Consider the following 16646-nt stretch of genomic DNA (forward strand, 5'->3'; position numbering starts at 1 on the left):
GGGGGGGGGATGCTGAGTGAAGGAAAGGTTTCAGCGTGCAGAGTCTGGGGAAGAAAACTTCTCCTCCAGCCCCACAGACAGCATACCTCAGAGGACACTGCATGCCCAGAGTTCTCATTTGTTTCCCTAAATGAAAAAATCAGTCAGAGCTGCAGAGCACAGAAGCTAATGTGTTTTATGTCCCAGCAACAGCACAACCAAACGTATATCACACGTTTAATAAAAAATAATACAAAATCCGAGGTCTCACAGTGAGCCGGGAGTGAGTTTCCCTGGAGCTTGCAATCGTGTGCACAGCGCATTTCAAAGGGATACACTGAGGATGCTGCTGCTTTTGTGAATGAGCTGTTTGGCTTCTGCAGCCACTGCGATGACATGGACTTGACCTCTACGGTGCACAAGGATTACAGCGTTCTCCTCCTCCTCGAGCATCTGAAGGAAACAAAGGCAACAGATGGTCGAATCAAAATACATGGTGGGTCTGGTAATCCCTCTTCCGGCTCCTCCCGCTTGCTGCTGGGGCCAACGTCACAACTGGGCCAAGAAAAAAACAGAAGAAGCCAACTTTAAAGGCAGATTTGTGGCTCCATGTATTTTCGTTTTGGGAGGCAAATCCTGGATTACAGATTTAACTTTATAGCCAGATAAGTTTGCTCACATTCAGTTCTGGAATTCAAATATAGAGACTTTTTTTCTGTTCAGACTGATTGATTTTAATGCAAAAATCTTTTTTTAAAAATTAAATATTGACAGTTAAATTGATACCTTGGGATCTCTTTAGGGTTGTCCCAAACCCCTACAGTAGGACCCAGCAGCTTAGCACTGCTGAGGATTTCAGTGTGTTTAACACGGCCACCTTAAATGTGGAATCACATCTTTAACAAGTTGGTTCGAAACGGCTCCAGAAACTATATTTGTAAACTGACACATGTGTGTGGGAGCCACGCTTCTCAGCAAATGATGACTTATGTATCGCGAGACTAAACAGTGTACAGATGTAGTCAGCAAAACTCGCCGTTTAAAGTCCTCCACTGTTTGACGCGTCAGCTAATAGTTTCATTAAGAGATGACGGTGAGATGTGTGCAGAGGCAGGTGTGGGTTGAGGCTGATGAAAATATGGTCACTGTAGTGTTTCTGAAACATATGGGAATTATTTTTGAAGTACTCGTCTTCTGGGAAATTCTCAGGATGCGTCAAAACAAAAGAGGACCTTAAAGGGTCACTCACTGATTTTACACAATCATTTCTGCTACTGTGGAACATAAGAGGGAACTTTATTTGTTCATTAGTGAGCATAAAAGTATCAATTAATGTAACAAAATGTTAATTACCTGCACTGACATATACTCACCGGACACTTTATTAGGTATACCTGTTCAACTGCACATTAACGCTAATATCTAATCAGCCAATCATATGGCAGCAACTGCATTTAAGCATGTAGACAGGGTGGAGATGACCTGCTGAACTGTTCAAAGACAGCATCAAATTGGGGCAGAAAAGTGATCTAACTAATGTGGTTATTGCTGGTGCCAGACTGGCTGGTCTGACTGTTTCAGAAATTGCTGAGATGGAATTTTGAGACGGGATCTGCTGGGAGTTTCTCACACAATCCCATCTCTAGGGTCTGAAAAAGAAAAAAAAATCCAGTGAGTGACAGTTTTCTGGTTGAAAATGCCTTGTTGATGTCAGAGGTCAGAGGAGAATGCAGAGACTGCTTTAAACTAATAGGAAGGCGACAGTAACTCAAATAGCGACTCGTTTCAACCAAGATGTGCAGCAGAGCGTCTCTGGTCACACACTGTGTCAAACCTGTTAAAGCTCTGGCTGGTCTGACGAGCCATGATTTCTGCTATGACCATCTACATGGTGGGTCAGAGTTTGGCATATAATACATGAAAAAAACTACTTTGTATCAAACATTCAGGCCGCTGGTGGTGGTGGATGGTTAACCACCACAGCCTACCTGAGAAGTGTTGCTGACCATGTCCGCCCCTCTATGACCACAGGGTACTTATCATCTGATGCCTGCTTCCAGCAGGACAACACACTGTGTCACAATATTAAAATCATCTCAAACTGGTTTCTTGAGCACCACAATGGACCTCCACTGGGCTCCACAATCTCCAGATCTCAAAGATTTGCATCATGGCAATCGGCAGCAACTGTGCAACACTATCAGGTTAATATGCACCAAAATCTCTGTGGAATTTCAGCATTTTGTTGAATCTATGCAATGAAAGCCTAAATAAAGGGTGTCCAACTTGGTACTGGCAAAGCGTACATAGTAAAGTGTCTGCTGTGTTTAGTTCATAGCATGGCTCTTTCTCAGGCTTAATCTTTACCTCTTTGTGCTAAATCTCTGTTTGCCTTTGGCTGCTGTTCTGTCTAGACCTTTGTCTTGTTATGTCTCTCTGTCTGCCCTCCTTCATCCCTCTGTCTTCTTGCCCTCCACTCAAATACTGATAAGGGGGTGGGGTGACCTAGACTTCAGCCTGACTGGTTCCAGATGCATCACTCAAACTCAAACTCAAAGGCCTACAGGCTGCCTCAATAATGTGTAATTGTTTTGTGTAATTTTAACTTTGTTTGTTCGTATGTATTTGTCTTGAAATGTGCTGCCTCTTGGCCAGGACTCCCTTGAAAAAGAGGTCTTTGATCTCAACGGGACATTCCTGGTTAAATAAAGGTTAAATAAAAAAAAAAAATCACTGTGAGAAATCAAAGTGTTTCTCAGATGGTGAACGCGCTTTCTTCTACCTGGTAAGCCCTGCAGATTAGACGTGTAGCTTTGCCACCTATAACAGATGTCAAGTCTCCTCAAGCCAGTAGAAATCGAAGTCTTTGTCTCTGTTGCTGCACAGAACGTTAGCCTTGAAAACTCCAGTTTGCTCCCCCCCACCCCCGCCTCTCTCTCACACACACATTATAGATACCAACACTGAGATTAGAGGTCACGTCTCCGTTGGCTTCCACATTTACTCTTCTGGTCCTTTTTTAATACTTCTTACTAAAACAGCATAGACTAAAGGCTGGTTGAGAAAGGACATTCCAGTGGGCTGGACTCAAAAAGCTTCTACATTCTTCTGGAAAGTCCCATTAAAATCTTTTGCCTTGGTTTATTTTTTTCTTCTTTTTTTCTATGTGTGTTTTTGGTAAGCCATCTGACCAGTCAACACAGCCTTACCCTCGGTGTGACAGCGGTAATGTCCCAAAAGACGGGGTTTATCATCCAAACCCAGTATCTTTTCTTACTGACAGACATTTTAATATTTGACTTACTTGTTAGTCCACTCAGCAGTGATACACATGAACAGTACGCTGGCAAAAAAATGGAAAACCAGAAATTCAACGAGTCAGACTGACGTACACAAAGAAGAAGTGATTCTGCGAGCCAGCATCATATTTCATCTGTACTAATGGTCTGTAAATGTGTGCTAATGTGACATCAGAATGCAGTTTGTGACTGGGTTTTGGCTTCTGAAAGACACGTGTAGTAAATACTCATTGCCATGTACATCTCAGTACTGTCACATTAAGCTTTATACACTGTGTAACATCTATTTGCTTTCATTTGTAGATGGCAGAAAAAAATGTCATTGACTAATCTTGTTAATCGAAATGTTTAATTGAGCTGTTTGTGTGTGCTGCAGCTTTAAAATGATAAGAACCTTGTTCCTTTCCACAAGCCCAAATAAGTAACACTTGCTTTAATGGCGTCACATGGGAAAGACCTGTTTCTCAAGACATGACAAAAGATCCAAAGATGATTAGATAGCAAGCGAGTCGGGCATGAGGTAGTTCAGGAAACCAGAGGGACTGCTTGGGAAACGACAACTCAGGCTTAGGTCAGACAAATACAGGGCACATAAAATGTTCTGAGATCGGGCAAAAACACGCTGTTGCATCCAGACTGCTCTCTCTCTAATTCAAACAAAATGTAGACACAGGACTGCTGTGTCATCACATGGAAACTGCAGTGATGGTAGTTCTAATTTGGGTACTTCTGTATCTGTTTAAACCTTAACTCGTTATTTTAAATCCAGCACCAGATATTTCCCTGAGCTCTAATTTAGAATTTGGCCTGTTATTCAAGTTCATGTGAAATGTGCAGCAGTTTCTTACTGCCAGAGAGCTAAACTGCTAAACTTCAAGCAACAGTAGTTTGTAATAGTGAAATAAAAACAACAGCAGTTTTTTAGGTATCTTTGACTTGTGACTGTTTTGTCTTGTTGACTCAATCTTGTGTGGTTTCCTAATGCACTCTTTGGTTTTAATGAGTGCTTTAAGTTGAGGTAGGTAGACTATTTTTTTTGGTCAGACTCAACTCCAGGGGCAGGCCTAAAGGGAGGGCCAGGGGTGGCCCTGTCCCACATGAAATTTGATTGGCTCATGTTGCCCCTCCTTTTAGTGATGTTGTCATGACAGTGAGGAGATTAGACATGGGTTCTTGTTCATGCCCCCCTTGATGTAGTGTTTAGTAATGTTACACGTGGTAAAAGCCTTTGTTTAACTGTAGTTGGAAATGAAAGCATTTGTGTGAGACACCCTTTCCTTTTTTGTTTTTACTTTATTTGTTATCTACTCCATCCATCCATTTTTTTCTCATGCTTATCCGACTCAACATTGGCAGAGCTTATACCAGCTGTCACATATAGCTAGGTTGCCAGCCTGTTGCAGGTTTAACACTCAAACACGCTCAAAAGCAAAAGACGTTCCATCAGAGAAAACTGAACAAAGCAACACAATATTGGTGCTCTTTATTTGGTGACTTTGTTGACTTGATTGCTCTCTTGAAACTGCCTGGAGTTCTTTAACTTGAACAATGTGTTTGGACCTTTCCCACACTTTTCGATATCTAGAGTGGGATGCATTTACTGGAGCTATATGGAAGCACATTTGTGTTTGGAGGATTTCATCTTGTGGAAAATTATCCTCATCACCTTCAACCTGAAGGCTTCTGAACAGCTGCAAGAGATTGCCCATCTAACAAGCTGTCAAAGCGATAAAAAGTTTCAGGATCCTGCAGGAGTGCCAGACTGATTTTTAAAATAATATTCAATTCAAAAAGTATGTTTAAAAAATGACTTCTTGTCAGCTTGAAAGTCATAGTTGCCTGATGAGGCCCCAGTGTAGGTGTTTGATCACATGCAACAGGGCAGTGTTTCTTATAGCAGTAATAGCATAGTGGTTTGGTGGTTAGCACTGTCACCTCACAGCAAGAAGGTCCTGGGTTGGAATCCAGGGTGTCATTCGGGTTCTCTTTAAATGATAATAATCCCATATAGAGCTATTCAAAACTATGTTTCTCACTGCCATTGTTTGTATTGACAACACATATCAATAAGGGGAGTGGCATATGGGGATTCCCAAATATCATAATATTTTATGACTTTGTTATGTACATTACACCAGCAGCTGATAACCATTTAAATACATACAGTAACAATAACATATACTGTAGCCAGATAAATACAAAAACAACAAATGTGCAAAGAATTAAAACATTAAAATTGATCCCACTGACAGGCAACAAGCTATAAAGGATTTGGATATTTTAGGCACCATAGTTTGCACCTAATGAGCCTCAGAAAAACTGAAATCAGTGCTGCTCATTAAGAATTATTTTCTATCCACTTATTCTTCTCTGCACTCTATAAGAATGATCTAAAGGGAAAATTGAGTTAACCAGCCGCCGCTTTCTTCTATCCGCAAACCCCCTCTGACTCAACGTCAGGTTAATGAGAATTATGTGTTTCCATCAAACAGGATGAAACACCCAGCCTACAGTTTAGCAATCTATAACTCTGTGTGGGCAGAAAAGCAAATAATCAACTCTTGTTTTCTGTACTTACACAAAACCAAACCTCTCTCTCGTCATACTGAAAAATGGCACAACTCACTGGGCTGTTACCACTCTTTGTTTTCAATTTCAAGGAGAGAAATTAAACGAAATGCCAAGTCACCTAATAATGGGGATGCCATTAAATCTGAGATTGTATTCCTTTTCCTAGGAAACCTTTGAATGTGCCATTAAAGTCTCTCCCTGTCAACCTTTCTCCCTCTGGATTTCCAGTCAGCCGGTAGAAGTTCCCTCTGGAGACAACAGTCATTTCCTCGGAACAGCCTGCATTCCTGAAACACTGCCCAATCCATGTAAACAACATTCCTGTTATGGGAAACAAAAACCACAAAAAAACATTATCTCATTGTCTGAACTAAGACTTCAACCATCCTCTTTTATTCTACAGATTATCTTATACACTAATCAGTTGCACGTGCTTTTGCCAACATTCTCCTGAAGTTGTCAGACAAGTTAGAGTGCAAAGACTGAAGTGATGTGCACACCACGTATAGCACAGATTCTCATAGAACTTCATTTTAAACATTAGATGACTAAACTGACAAAACTCCCACCATGGCAACAGAAATAAGTAGGCTAAAGGACACACTTAGTCTTTCCTGAAACTGTTGCAAGTTATCCTCAGTCTGAGCATTGGTGTTGCCGTTGATGAAAACTGAGTGCATTTTAGCGTAAAATGTTTTGAAATTCAAAAATTTCCTAATGATCTTGTTGCCTGTGATGCTTATCTAGCATTTCTATAAACTAATTTGAAAGTTAGCCGCAGCTTTCCAGAGAATTTGTGATTACACAGTGGACAGATGTGGGCAGACATTAATGTCTGCACCCACTGTATTTACAGGCGAGGGGAAACAAAGAGAGCGGCCTGGAAGAAAATGGAACGATTAGCTGGAATTCATGGCGAGACTGAGCCGACACACACAAATAAGCAAACAGACTTCACACAGGAGACATGTTGAGTGTGTATGAATTGCCGAGTCTGTATTACTGCATGCCTGATGTTTCTGGCATATAAAAGTAATTGCACTAACCTGACAGTGTCAAATTCACCAAAAAGCTTCTTTTTGCATATGAACACATTTGAAACCTGCAGAAACTACTGAAGGTAGGTCCTGAGAGGAATGTCTGTCTCTTCAGCTGCTGAGGGCTCCCAGAATAACTAGTCCCTACAGTTTCACACTAGAAATGAAATATATTTAGAATGGTTGTGATACTTTTGGACCATATGGAGTTAATACACATCATAAATCCTGGTTTAAATGCTTTGACTGTTTGTCCCTGTCCACCTGTGGCTGAGCAGGTACTGTGCAGCAGTTCTTATTTTCCAAAAATGACACAAAGTGAGAGGGAGTGAGAGCGCACACATTTTGATGGAACATGGTGGAAATTATTAAACATAATTTTCTGACTCATTTTGGGCCATTTTATTGCCAGGACAAACAGTTTTATATTACAGACATCCCCTCTCCAAGATATTTGTGCAACAATGGTGTAAAACAAAAGAGAAAATTATTAACTCGTAGATCATTACACAACTGTTAGAAAGCAATACAAATATCAGAAAGTTTTCCAAACATTTTGAAACAAAGAATTGAAAAACACTTGAAACGTATTTCCTTATATGACTTGATACGGACTTAGGTTTGAATTGTCTGATGTCATGTTTTATTTATTCTCATGTTGTAAGACGCTGCTGTCATTCTGTGTAAAACTTTCCAAAACAGTTCTTCTGTGCTGTAAAACAGAGGTACACATGCCCACAGGAACCCTGCATCTTGCCGTGTTCACTTCAATCCAGTTCTACTTATACTGTGCCAAATCAAAACAACAGTTTGCCTTAAGGTGGTCTATATTGTAATGTAATGAACCTAGAACACTACAGAGAATGCCCTTCCTGCTACAGCAGGAAGGAAAAAATCCCCTTTTAACAGGAAGAAAGCTCCGGCAGAACCAGAATCAGGGAGGGGTGGCCATCTGCCACGACTAGCTGAGGTGATGTTGGCCAGAGTGATATATTATATTGTATTGTCCAAGATAAGATTTTGATCTGGAATGCGAGCTGTGGATCTCTGCTTTTTTCTCTTCTTTTCATACTTTTAAGATATCCCACCACTGGCTTGCCCTATCTTCTTGTTTTGTTTTTTGGGATTGCACAGACTTTGTGCAATTTTATATTTAGGACCACATTTCAACTTGCCCCTACACCTGGAAGTGGTGGTTGGACAGAAATGTGATACTTTCCCAAACACTCTGATTGGTTGGCATCATTTAAGTTCACATGTACTGTCTTAAAAAAACTTTCTGTTGCCCTGGGGCAGTGCTGTGCTGTACAGGGTTAAAGTTTAAGGCTATGGCGTAACAATAGCCCTATTTCACAGTATTGAGATTTCCTGCAGTAGGACAAGCCAAGGTGGGGCAAATGTATTAATGATTACTCAAGTCGTCAAAGGAGCTTGCAAAGAAAAGCGTCTGGACTTCTTTAAGTTGCTTGAAGACGTTTCACCTCTCATCCGAGAAGCTTCTTCAGTTCTAAGGTCAAATGGTGGAGAGTCCAGATATAAACCTAGTGGGAGTATCCCCCCAAAGAGGGACAAAAGGACCCCCTGATGTTCCTCTAATCCCCTGAGCCAAGGTGTGAAACTGGGTGTGGGACCCAATCAGCCAGAGTTTCGGGTGTGTTCATTGTGAAACCTGGCCCCACCTTATCATGTGAATTCCTGAGATCAGGTGGCCCAGGATGTGAGTGGGCGTTAAGGCGTCTGGGAAGGGATCTCAAAACTGGGTTATAGATGGCAGAGAGTTGGTGTCGTAAACCCCCGCCTCTGTTCAAAGATGGTCGCTCACAGTGGACATAGATGGCTTCTTTCACTCCTCTTTCAAACCATCTGTCCTCTCTGTCCAAAATGTGAACATTGGCATCCTCGAAAGAGTGTCCTTTATCCTTACGATGCAGATGGACTGCTGAGTCTTGTCCTGTGGAGGTGGCTCTTCTGTGTTGTGCCATGCGCTTGTGAAGTGGCTGTTTGGTCTCTCCAATGTAGAGGTCTGGGCATTCCTCGCTGCACTGTACAGCATACACCACATTGTTAAGTTTGTGTTATGGCGTTTTGTCTTTCGGGTGAACCAGTTTCTGTCTGAGCGTGTTGCTGGGTCTGAAATGCACCGGGATGTCGTGCTTGGAGAAAACTCTCCTGAGTTTCTCTGATACACCGGCTACATAGGGGATGACAATGTTGTTGCGTCTGTCTTTCTTATCCTCCCTCGCTGGTGTCTGGTCTTCTTTTCTGTGCCTCTTTGCTGACTTTAAGAACGCCCATTTAGGATAGCTGCACGTTTTGAGTGCTTCCTTTACATGTGTGTGTTCCTTCTTTTTTCCTTCAGGCTTAGAGGGAACATGTTCTGCCCGGTGGTGTAGGGTCCTAATTACTCCAAGTTTGTGTTCCAGAGGGTGATGGGAGTCGAACAGGAGGTACTCTCCACCATTTGACCTTAGAACTGAAGAAGCTTCTCAGATGAGAGGTGAAACGTCTTCAAGTAACTTAAAGAAGTCCAGACACTTTTCTTTGCAAGCTCCTTTGACTACGATGACCTGGATGACTGAGAACCTTCACAGACAGATTACTCAAGTCCACTCAGCAGCTTTCTCAGTGAATCATAATAATCTAACAGACTCTGCATTACAAAATGGGATAGTCATTTTAATGTTAGCGATTGATCCACAGCTACACTTTTTCTTCTAAGCTAGACATGACTGCAGAAAAATATCAGACCAAGGAAGCTGCAGTTTTTGAATGCAGCTGATGAATTACACATTACTGTATTCAGTTTCATAGATATTGAAACTTCAAAGGCACAGCGTGTAAAATCTCACCGCTACATGTCACAAGATTGTTGATTGCAGTAAACTGAATTCAGTTTTCTTACCTCTCTCAGTTCAAGTGCATAACCCTAGCTACGTTAGCTGCTGTAGGACAAACAAGTCTGGCCACTGTTCTTCTTTGAGTATATTTTTGTTATATGAGTATATTTGATTATTTTTTTGAGTATATCTTGAACGTGTCTGCAGGTAAGTGCTGTGGTTTTCGCCCCTGTTAGCTGCTGTTAGCCTCAATTTGGTGCTTTTAGCTAACATTAAAAAACTTTCTTGGAAGTGGATTTAACATTGTTGTAATCAGAAACTATTTAGAAAGTGTGATTTTTAGGACACTTGAGCCTAACATTAGCTGGTGTAATTTTAACTTATAACCACATGTTGTTGTTGTTTAACTGGCTCACTGTCAGCTGTCCAGAGACAGGTTTGCATGTGTAATCTAGTGACAATAAGTAATTACAATAATATCTGGAATAAATGAGCATGTTTATGCATGTTTTCTCCTGGAGAGACCTATTTGTGGAATACGGTGAGCAGTGCTTTGTGTTTGAGTATCACTAACATTATTCTTGTGTTTTCGACTGTGCATCATTCACTGTAAATAAACTCACCAAACTGAACCTTCAGTGAGTCCACGTACAGTATCTGGTGGTTTCCATGACAGTGAATATTCTACCTTCGCTGTTTTTTGATTTTATCTTATAAAAAAAAAAAAAATAAAGGCATAGACCTCCATGAAAGTAAATGTCACTGCATGTAAATAAATATGAAAATACAATCCCCTCCCAAAAGACAAGCAAACAAGAAGACAGAAGACAGTTGTGTGGCTGTGCAAACACAACTGACTGCTGATAACTACTTCAAGGGAATGAGAGGCAGGTGTGTTTGCAGGTGAGGTTCAAGTGACTGCAGACGAGACCTTCATCGCATAGCAGGGATGGAGGCATGGACTCGTTTTTTTAATGATCTCATATAAGCCTAATGACAACAGGCATTTTTAATGTAGCAACTTCATCTCTGTACAACTAATGGGCTAGTACCAACATATCTGACTGCACTGAATCACAATGGTATGTGCTTGATCGTAACACTGAGTTCTGTAACTTTGAGTATTGTATGTATTTCAAATAGAGTGCAGGAAAGAAAAAATTGTTGACATCTAGAGGTTTAAGAACGGGCCAAAAGAAGAATTCAATTCAATTCAGTTTTATTTATAAAGCACCAAATCTCAACAACAGTCACCTCAAGGTGCTTTATAGAGTAAGGTAGACCTTACAATAATACAACCCCCCCCCCAAAAAAAAAAAAATCATCAAAAATCAAGCACTTTGGCAACAATGGGAAGGAAAAACTCCCTTTTAAAAGGAAGAAATCTCCAGCGGATTCAGGCTCGGGGATGGGTGTCCATCTGCCGAGAATGATAATAACAATAAAAAAAATCTATCCAGTTAATGAATCAGATCCTGCAGATATATTTTTGAGGCCCAAACCACTTAAGAATCTTGCCTTCACTTTCATTTTGAGTGTAAGATGAAAAACAAAACAAAACAAAGAACCACAGGCTTCTTTTAGACAGGCACTGGAATGATGATTTTAACAGTGACAGCCATCTATACACACACTTTAGCAAAGCTATCGCATACCAAACTTGCTCCTCGCTGGTCTCCCTCGGGACAGATAATCTGTTTGAGAAACAGAGCAAACGTCAACACTGAAAAACTAACACTAGGCTGTAGAAATGATACAGCCAAGCGTAACTAAAAGGTTTTATTCCAACAACACAGACGTCCACGCTTTGTGATTCACTGCTCTCTGATGTACAGTACTCATTGCTTGATGTTTCCACTTTAGTGTTATTGACCACACTGTTTTGGGAAGAGTGTTACTCAGTTGCTTGTTTTTAATGGTGAATATGTATTGTTGGAATGAAACACTGGAATGTTTTCATAGTCAACCCCTCCATCATTGAACACAAACTCTGAGAATGAAATACATCCAACTGGGACTGGTTAACTGGTATGAAAAAGTTTTGGGCATGAGTTTTTTCCCCCTGTTTTCTTAAATATTGCCGAGGGACAAGAAACACAATAGAGTGTTAGTATCTGAGATTTAATCTCCACCAAGGAGGTTATTTGTCTGGTTGCCTGTTTGCTAGAAGCAACCCTCAAAAACATTATGGATGAACTGGCATGAACGTTGTTAATGAAGGCGGGACTTTATTTTTAAATGAGCTTTTGATCTGGATCCCAGAATCTTTTAAGGACTCATTCACGCTGTGAGATTTGACATTTTGCAACATAGCTTCACAAATATCCTCTAGATGATATTGAACAGTGTGTGAGGACTTCATCCTTTGGGGTGTGGTGTGTGGTGGTCCCTGTACAAGTGTAGGAAGAGCCTGGCTCACATTCTCAGAAGTAATCCAGACTTATTCTTCTCAGACAGAGGCTACGTCCACACTAGCCCAGATAGATTTGAAAACTGCGTTTTCATCTGAAAATTCTCTGCGTCCACACTAACGTTTTTTTTAGTCGTTTTCACAGAGTTGCGCGTCCACATTGAAATGGCTGAAAACGCTTATGTTCCAGTACTGCGCATGCGTGAAACACAAGAAGATTCGACCTGCCTCATTTAGTCTGCCGCTTATTTACTCCGCTATCTTAGTTTAATTGGTCACATGACTGCATCATATGACTAACATATGTCATCGTTTTAGTCCACACTGCGACGTGACAGCACCATTTTCAAATGTATGCGTTTTCGAGAGCGTTTTGAAAACGCTGCGTTTTCCATGAGCGATTAGTGTGGACGGGAGGCCAAAACGGAGATAAAATGCATTAGTGTGGACGTAGCCAGAGTTTGTAGGGGCTGCCAAGTGCAGAGGGTCTGCTTTTTGCAAATGCTGTGTTTTTGCTGACTTCACCAAGTGATGACCTCCCGCTTGCACACTCTGCAAGTGTGAAACAGCTGGGATGAAAACTTAACACCACCTGAAGTTTTCTCTGCTGGAAAACCCCACTATGGGTTAGGAGTAGTAATGAGTTGTGCCCCAAGTGGAGGAGTTTACATAATTTTAAATCCTTGAAATCCTCACCTTAGGACACAGCTCATTTTTACGTATGAGGAAAGAAGGGAGTGCGAGATTAACAGACAGATTGATGCATAGTTTTAAGTAATGTGGACAGTGTACTATTCTGCTGTTGTGAAGCAAGAGCAAAGCTGTCTGTCTACCCACCTCACCCCTACGGCCATGAGGTCTTAGTAGTGACTGAAAGAAAAATACAGCATGAAAAGCACAGACAGTGACTGCCTGGACAGTGACTGTTATAACTTCGTTCCTCTCCAGGGTGACGAACCAACAAGAACACAACCAAAAGTGCCCCAGAGACCAGTTGTATGACATACTTTGCACTGCTTCCACCTGAAAACAGAGCTTACTGCAGGTAGATGGGCCATCCCCGGACAGCCAGCAGACTGCAAACACACTCTGCATGAATTCTGCTTTAGATTTAGGTTAAGTTAAGGAGCTCTGTCAGTTGGGAGGGGCTCAGAGTAGAGCTGTTCCTTCTTCACATCAAAACAAGTAAATTGAAGTGGCTTGGGCATCTGACTGCCTCCTGGATGTCTCCTAGGTGACATGTTTCGAGCATGTCTGACTGAGGAAGAGACCCTAGAACAGGTTGAGCATACGGTGGACAGATAATGTCTCCTGGTTGGTTTGGGACACCTTGGTGTCCCCCTAGAAGAGCAGGAAGAGGTGCCTCAGGGAAAGGAAGGTCTAGAGGTCTATGTTTAGAGTGCTGACCACATAACCCAGAGCAGGAATAGCGACAGAAAATGGAATAAAATGTTCACAAATAAATATCACATTCCCAAAACATGATCACAGACTTATCCTGATCCTTCTGGATTCACAGACTTAATACTCAATGGTAAACGGGGAAATTTCAGCTTCGGAGAAGACATGTTGCCTTGAACGGTTTATACTAGTGATCCCACTTTGAGTTCTTAAAAAGAATAAAAGTAAGAAAACGAACAAAAAGACCTCAGTAACTGCGACACTATCTAAGGACTTAACAGGACACTTAATAGTCGTTCGTCGTAGACCTCTAGTCCCTCAGTATCCGTTCAGTGTAACAGGCAGACTTTATAAAGTTTCTCAGTTACTCTTAGAGGTGAAATTCAAAGTGGGAAAATACAAATCCCAGAAAGAGTCTACATTAAGAGTGTGACCTACAACACAGGAGTGAATGAGCTGAGCCTGGTTATCTGGTAACCTCACGCTCTGTGCAAATGCTGGAGTTTAAGAATGGACCAAAGGGAAGACGATAAGAGGGGGAAAAAAGAGACAAAAACGCTAAATCTACCCTGGTTGCTCAGCCATGGAGGCATGCCAAGTTTGTTTTCCTGTAATGTTTGCAGCCCGTGATTTTTGTTGTCTTTGTCCTCCTCTGACTCAAGCATTCCTCAATGGTTTGAGACTAAACTGTGAACAGATAGTGCCAGAAATTAGCCACATCCCAGCAAATCTTCCTCACCAGCAATGAAAACACCCACTCACTTTGTAAACAAGTCACATTCCTGGTGTCTAAACTGTCAAGTGAACTCACAGGAGATGTGTTAGTATGATTCAGGCCTGTGCAAAGTGCACATTGTTTTCCTGTGCCAAAACAAAAACAACGCCATGGTAGAAGCGAGGACAGTACTGTTATGTATGCATTCATATTAGAGTGTAGGACACTGCATAGCTGTCATTGACTTTTTCTTGACATAGTCAAACAAGAAAAATGTTTGATCTTCTTTAAATCAAGTAAAGCTGCTGCACATGTACAACACCGCAAAGAAAATGCACTTTTTAAAGCATTTATTCTTCAGTGGATGATGTAAGTGCACCCTTGGTCTCAGAAACCAGGATTGCCCCCTGCAATTGAAATCATTTCACCTTTTCTGTTGCAAGTCGAGGTGACCATGGAATTTCACAAGCTTTCGTTTCTTCTTTTTGAGCCATTACTTTGAGGATTTTGCTACTGCTCACAATATGGCTTGAAGGTCGATGTTTGCTTCAACTGGTTTCACATCACCTTCACATCATCTGACAGAATGGCATTAAAAAAAATTATCCGTAAACGTTTCTCACATTCAAATGGGAAAAAACATGAACTACTAGTAGGGATGGGTATTGATAAGATTTTCATGATTCCAATTCCATTTTCGATTCTGTTTAACGATTCGATTCTTTATCGATTCTCTTATCGATTCTTTTTAAAAAAGGAGAACACTAAGGTCGATTAGCTTAGAACTTTGTTTTATATCTTCTCTTTGAACAAGATAGAAATTTAGGAGTAACATGGCCTTACAAACCCAACAGTGAGATCTTAAGAGATCCAGCCTACGGCTCTTCAATGGGGTGTCACAGGGTCCCCAGGAAAAAAAATTGTAAATGTAAAATAATAAAATAAATATTCTTCTGTAGCAATAACAAAGTATAACATAAATTATTCTGTAGCAATTGCACAAGAATATCCAGTAATGTCCCTGCCTACAATTAAACACATTCACTTACTGAAAATCGGGGCATCTGCTGTGGCAAGCCTTTGACCACAAACTTAGTCACTGCTCGGTGACATTCGTCTATCCTGGCCTGAAAGGAGACGCTACCGGTAGACTGCAGCGAGAACTGCCAGCATCTGAGCCAGCCAGACTCTGTCTCTCTCATCATGGTCACCTAAATGCACAGTAATGGCAGGTTTGTAATAAGCCAGATCGCGCTAACATAATATGCACTGTTAGTTGATTATTTACCTGCCGCATTAACGGGAGAGGACGTGCAAACGTTACCGCTGCTGCTGGGTTGAGATTCACGAGTCCGGAGCTGAATTAAAAACACGACATTCATTTAAGGTCATCGTGTGTTTTGTGAGCAAATGCTTTTGCATATTCGTAGTGTTTCCTCCCTTAAATGAAATATCTACTTTGCAAGTATTGAAAGTTGCCCTGTTGTCATCCGCTCTCGTAAAGTATAACCAAACTTTTGAGCGTTTGAGCCGCCGTGTTTCCTGCCAGGTAAATGACGCTCCGCAACGTGGTGACGTCATTCGGGGCGACTGGAATCGATAAGGGAATCGTTTGCAAAAATGGCAAACAATTCCAAGGAATTGAAACAGTGGGAACTGGTTCTCAACAAGAACCGGCTTTCGATACCCATCCCTAACTACTAGGCTGCACATTTAAAAGTTTGTTAAAGGTTTTTTTTTTCCAAGGCACACCTACAATACTGTCATGATCACTTGATCTGTTCTCAGACTTGTCAAAGCTGGAGCTAAAAAACAACATTTTACAGCTGTTTTCACAGGAGAACTCCCCTTGAAAACCTTTTATATTTTGCACTGGTTGCAAACATAAAGCTCATTGTTTGGCAAACAGATATTCAGTCCACACTCTCGACTGCTTTAGAATTTGATTAAAGAGCAAAGTTTTTCCACCCACTGGATGGTTCACATTGTTACGTGGTGGCCTGCGGAGCGACGCCGGTGATGAACAGCAGTGGAAGCAGACATTGCTGTTGAATTTCCAGAAGGGTTCTTGCTTAAAATAACTTCTCACTTGGGTCCTGCATACCACGTCTGGGCCTCCACCCTGCTCCTGCACCTTCAGGTCCACCTCAGGACCGCACTTCCTCGGGTTGAGTTACAGATTGGTGCGTTTCATTTCCAAAATCGACACAGAGTTTGCACAGTATTTCTCTTCTACAAACCCACCTTTGACTCAGAAGCAAACCGTAAAAATTTGTAGAACAACATCAGGTAAAAAATTTTTTTTTTGTTCTCTGGTGAGGTAAACCCCCCCCCCCCCCCCCAAATTGTTTTCCATTTTATTTTAATGAGTGTGTCTTAAAACTGATGCAATTTGTT

At 41.4% G+C, this 16646-nt stretch overlaps 1 long non-coding RNA gene across 1 annotated transcript; it reads right to left on the reverse strand.

Annotated features, from left to right (window-relative positions):
* Positions 1 to 10889: 10889 nt before the first annotated feature.
* LOC309711423 lies at positions 10890 to 16007 on the reverse strand. The gene is made up of 3 exons (XR_014277973.1): positions 15538 to 16007; positions 15299 to 15460; positions 10890 to 11417 (listed from the first exon to the last, which is right to left on the reverse strand). It is a non-coding gene; the product is annotated as an uncharacterized lncRNA (long non-coding RNA).
* Positions 16008 to 16646: the final 639 nt, after the last annotated feature.

The sequence above is a fragment of the Aulonocara stuartgranti genome (assembly GCF_965226115.1).
Source record: "Aulonocara stuartgranti genome assembly, chromosome: 7".
Taxonomy (NCBI): Eukaryota; Metazoa; Chordata; class Actinopteri; order Cichliformes; family Cichlidae; genus Aulonocara; species Aulonocara stuartgranti.